Here is a 6,367-nt window from a genome sequence, read left to right on the forward strand (position 1 = left end):
AATCCAGCAGGGAAATAGTTATATCCAAGGGGGAAGAGAAAATCCAAAGAGGGGGCAGTTTTTAATAATTCCAAATGGCTTAAAAGTAAGAAACCAGCAAGCTATACCTGAACCAGTTGGCTCCACCGTTCATCATCCATCATGAAGGTGTAGTTCGTTGAGTCCCACCCCATACCAGTGCCCCGTTTCTTGAATGAAATGTAAAGCTTAGTGAGGCTCTGAAGGGCATAGTACTTAGACCGAATACTATTGCTGGGAAATGGAATTCCGAACCTCTGAAGAAGCATGTTAGTAACCTCGGGGATGACATGGCTCCCGATGTTTTGAGACGATATCTCTCCATTCCTATGCATATGCAGCAGATGTTCGGCAAATGCAAATTCATGTTCAGATGTGAAACTGTTACGTTTTGAGTACTTCCCTTTTGACAGTTTCATCTTATTTCTCTTTAGGATACATAAACAAGAAAATTGGATGAAAAGGGTCAAAAAACAGACAAATGTGTCCTCGTTGTCATATAACAATGGAGAAGGCAGTCGCACATGAGGTTGTAAGTAGAAGGCTAAATGCAATTGGCTAACCTTGAAGTAATTAGTTGTGCAAAGTTGCAAATCGTTTTCTCCCTGAGCTGACAGCGAACAACAATTGCTAAATCCCCTACTCCTTCACAAGACTGTGAAGTATATATAGAAAATACAATCCTAGAGGTCATTTAATTGACTAAACTTCAACAGAATTAGACCAACTGACAAGTCTAACTTACCCTTCCAAGCACGCCGCGTCACAGGAGGCATGTAGCTCCAAGGAGGAGACAATAAAAGGACAATGAAGTAGCTGCAGCCGCAGTACTTACATAAAATGGAAGAAATTAGGTCCCCAAACTCATGCAAATTACTCAGCAAGACTGTGAAAACACACAAATATACTACAGCCAGCACTTTAAATCTACTATACCCACCGTTTGGTTCGGAACAAATTATACATTGGTGCAATTTAGGCAATAATGTTGGAGTACATTTATAGCTCTGAAGAGGGTCAATTATATGAAAAAATATGCGGCAAACAAGTCAAGCGCCTATTCCAATAACACTGAATGTGCATAACAAAGATGATCGTCGGCAATGAGCAATCCCAAATCAAAAGAAGTTGTGAAGAAATGTTTTCAATAATTTACAATTAAGAACCAATATGAAAAAATGACATCGGCTGACCAGTTGCTGGATGAAATTAAAGACGCTGAACAAGTTTAAATACTTGATGTTCAGTCACTATTTTTTTTCCAATCGTCGGAAACAGATTGAAGGCGAAGAAAGAGACATCAATTTAGATGGTTGCCCAAATAAAAAATTTCAACTGTAGCCCTACTCTGTACGAATAAACCCAAAACTCAACGAACTCACCTGCAAGTTCCTTGAAAAAGAGGAGGCTTCACCGAACTTCTTGTGGGATGCAGCAGCGTACCGCCAATATCTTCACGAATTAACTACTGTAGCAGGGCCGAGCGAGTGATAATCGCGTAAGGGCACCTCAACGAAAAGAATCTACAGCATGTGACTCCAATTGCAGATCTGACCGCAGCAAGCTCAGGTGAAGCGCACAGTTGTTTGTGTAGCTCAAGCTTCGTTCCAATTAACTCCTTTAGCTGCCGGGCTGGAGGTATGGAATCGATGGGCTGCCCCGCTTGCAGAAATTGTCGGTTGGTCGCTCTTCGAAATTCGAAAGGAGGAGCTGATGTCCAAAGGCTTCTTCGTTCTTAGCTCAGCTCAACAGAGAAAGGATAAGAAACTTTACACTGTGGCATCACATGACCGAAAAACTGTTTTTACTCTTCAGGACCTAAAACGGTGTAGTCTTGCTACAGTAGGCACTGTAGTTTTTTGGTGAAAAGCTGTTGACCACTTTTTGTAGTTTGACTACAAAAACAGTTTTTACAAAAACTACCGATCCAAACAGAGTCGCAATTATCACAAAAAAAAAACACATTATTTGGTCATTATGTGTTTGGCCATCACCCGATGCTTTGTTAACCGTAAATGTTGTGAGGTGACGTGGTTTCATTTTTATTTCAAGAGAATACAAAAAGGATGGATAGTTTACAGCAAATTTAATATCTCAAGAAATCACTGATAGTAGAATAAATAAAACCATTTTCAGCATATAATTCTTATTATATTCGAATTACAATCCAAATATACAATGAGGTACTCCACATGAAAATCAAATCCACATAATTTCACACTAGTAAGGCACCAACATGATATTATGTGGCCACTAAATGGAGAATGCTTTGTTTGCATAGGCTTCATATGGATTGAGACTTTTTGTCAAAAACTAATTTTATTTGTGAGATCTATAGTAAGTTATTCTAAAAATAACTCCAAAAATACACATCTCAAATATAAATAAATACACCCAAAAATAAATAAATAAAATGTTGTAAAACTAATAAAATAAAGTACTATTATAAGGATTAAAATATTAGAGAAAGAAGTAGAGAAACAGAAAATAATTTTCTTATTGTTTTCAACTAATCAAAGGCTGTTTCAAAAGGTACCAAGATATCTCTATATATAGGTATTACAAAATTAAAGGTACATCAATTCTATTAAACACTCATTACTACAAGAACATGAATAGTCTATGAAACGATTCATCCAATACATGAATGGGTCTATGGATTTAAACCGTTCATCCAATGTAATTTCTTTACATAATGTAGCAATGAATTATGAATTAATTCTCTTGGGATCAATGAATTATGAATTAATTCTCTTGAGAATACAAATGAACATCTACACTTTTAGTTGTTTTATAACACTCCCCTTTGGATGTCCATTACACAAAGAATATGCCTCGTTAAAATCTTATTAGGGAAAAATCCAACGGAACAAAAACCCTAGTGAGAAAAAAGAGTACACTATTCCAGTGTATTAATTTCTCCCCTTGATGCAAACATCATTTGAGATCTTTTAATCGTCGCATTCCAATATTCTTCACCAATTTCTCAAATGTTGCAGTCGGCAACGCTTTGGTAAATAAATCTGCCAAATTATTATCTAATCGGATTTGTTGCACATCAATTTCACCATTCTTTTGCAAATCATGAGTAAAAAAGAATTTTGGTGAAATATGTTTCGTCCTATTTCCTTTAATATATCCTCCTTTCAATTGAACTATACAAGTTGCATTATCTTCATATAATATAGTTGGAGGATTTTCTTTTTTGGAGGATAACCCACAACTCTTTCGAATGTAGTGGGTCATTGATTTTAACCAAACACATTATTGACTGGCCTCATGAATTGCTATTATTTCTGCATGATTCGATGATGTGGCGGCTAATAATTGCTTTGTAGAATGCCAAGAAATGGCTGTACCTCCATATGTAAATAGATAATCAATCTGAAATCTTGTTTTATGTGGGTTAGATAAGTATCCAACATTAACATAACCAAGCAAATCAGGTTTAGATTTATTTAAATAAAATAAACCAAGATCAATCGTTCCTTGAAGATAACAAAAAATATGTTTAATATCATTCCAATGTCGTCGTGTGGATGAGGAACTAAATCTTGCTAATAAATTCACTGCACATGTTATATCAGGTCTTGTACAATTAGCAAGATACATCAGTGTACCAATTACACTGAGATATGGTACTTCAGGACCAAGTGTCTCTTCATCTTTCTCTCATGATCTAAAAGGATTCTTATTAAGATCTAGTGATCTGACGACCATTGGGGTATTTAATGTATATGTTTTATCCATATAAAATCGCTTAATACCTTCCGGATATAAAGAATTTGGTGGACAAAAATTTCATATTTCAAATGCTCAATTTGTAAACCAAAGCAGAATTTTGTCTTTCCAAAATTTTTGATCTCAAATTCCTTCTTCAAATATTTAACACTATTTTGAATTTTCAGGAGTTTCAATAAGATTTAGATCATTAACATATACAGCAATTATCACAAAATTTGATCCATTTTTTTTGATAAAAAAACATGGACATATTGAATCATTAGTATAACCTTCTTTAGTTAAACATTCATTGAGGCAATTATACCACATACGTCCAGATTATTTGAGCCCATACAAAGATCTTTGTAATTTAATATAATAAATATTTTTAGGATTTGATTTCCATGCTTCAGGCATGTTGAATCATTCGGGGATTCTCATATAAATATTATTTTTAAGATTTTCATATAAATATATAGTAACAACGTCCATTAAACGCATATCTAGTTTTTCATGTACTACAAAACTCACAAGATATTTAAATGTGATAGCATCCACTACAGGTGAATACGTTTCATCATAGTCAAATCCAGACCTTTGTGAAAATCCTTGGGCTACAAGTCTTGCTTTATACCTCACAATTTTATTTTTCTCATTTTTTTCTCACAAATACCCATTTATATCCTACTGACTTTACACCTTCAAGCGTTTGGACTACAGGTCCAACAACTTTTCTTTTAGCCAGTGAATTTAATTCAGAGTGGTTCGCATCTTTCCACTTTGACCAATTATTTCTACGTCGACATTCATCAACCGATCTCGACTCATGATCCTTGTCCTCTACCATAATATCAAGTGCTACATTATATGCAAAAATACTATCAATAATTATTTCTTTTTGGTTCCAACTTTTTCCTGAAGTGACAAAATTTATTGAATTTTCTATAATTTCATTCTCCTAAAGAATTGGCTCTTTAGGAGCGACCTGTTCAGGAGGTTGAATTTTGTCATTAATTGTTGATTCATCTACTCCTCTTTTCTTTCGAGAATTTTTATCTTTGGAACCAAGAGATCTCCCACGCTTCAGGCGTGCTTTAGACTCATTAGCATTTGTAATTTTTCATTCAGGGATATTAATTTTAATCGAAGCATTTTCAGCAGTAACTCTTCTCGAGTCATTAAATGCATCCGGTAATTGATTTGTAAATTTTTACAAATGTATAATCTTTTGAATTTCTAGTTCACATTCTTCAGTACGAGAATCAAGGAAATCTAATGATTTTTTCAAGTGATTTCCTTTTTTGGTTGATTTTTATCTCCCTCTAATGTCGAAAAATATGATTCATCAAAATGGCAATCTGCAAATCTCGCAGTAAATAAATCACTTGTCAATGGTTCCATATACTTAATAATTGAAGGTGATTCATACCCGACATATATCCCCAATCTTTTTTGGGGGCCCAATTTACGACGTTGGGATGGCGCAATTGAAATATAAATCGCACAATCAAATATTCATAAATGAAAAATATTGGACTTATAACCAAAAGTTAATTGTATGGGAGAATAAGTAGGATAATTTGTTGGCCTAATTCTCACAAGTGTTGCTGCATGTAATATAGCATGTCCTCAAGCAGATGAAGGAAGTTTAGAGCTCACTAATAATGGTCTAGCAATTAATTGTAGCCGTTTAATAAATGATTTGGCGAGACTATTTTGTGTGTGAACATAAGCTACAGGATGTTCAACAGTTATTCCAATAGACATACAATAATCGTCAAAAGAAAGTAACGAATATTCACCAGCATTATTTAGACGAATTTTCTTTATTGGATAATTTGGAAATTGTGTTCGCAACTTAATTATTTAAGCATGCAATCTCGCAAACGCCATGTTGTGAGTAGATAATAAACATACATATGACCATCTAGTTGATACATCAATTAGCACCATAAAATATCGAAATAGTCCACATGGTGGATCTACAGGTCCACATATATCACCATGAATTCGTTCTAGAAATGTAGGGGATTCAATTCCAATTTTAACTGGTGATGGTCTAATAATTAATTTTCCTTGGGAGCAATCAACATAGGAGAATTCATTTAATTTTAATATCTTTTGATTTTTCAATGAATGACCATGTAAATTCTCGATTATTCGTCTCATCATTATAGTTTCAGGATGTCCGAGACGATTATGTTAAATCATAAAATTATTGGGATGAATAGATGTAGACACCAAATTTTTGGTGTAATTTCGTTTACTGTTTATTTTTAGTTTTTTATTTGTCCTGTTAGTTTTATTCGATTTTTAGTTTTTAGTTTCTAGTTTTATTTTTATAGAATTTCTTGGGAAAAAGAAAAGAAAAGAAAAATGATGAAAATTTGAAAAATGAAAAAGGAAAAAGAAGAAAAGAAAGAAGGAAAACTAGCATGTCGTTTTATCTTAATTAGCTTTTCTGCATTTATTTGTTATTATTTATCATTAGGAAATTAGCTATTTATATTATACTTTTATAATAATAAAAAAAAAAAAAAGAGAGAAACACGCGACAGCAAGCTGCGTAAATACGCAGCTTGCAAGAGAGGACCTGGGCAGTCCCTTGGGCTGCAATATTAGTAGA

This window comes from Coffea eugenioides, chromosome 5 (genome assembly GCF_003713205.1).
Source record: "Coffea eugenioides isolate CCC68of chromosome 5, Ceug_1.0, whole genome shotgun sequence".
NCBI lineage: Eukaryota > Viridiplantae > Streptophyta > Magnoliopsida > Gentianales > Rubiaceae > Coffea > Coffea eugenioides.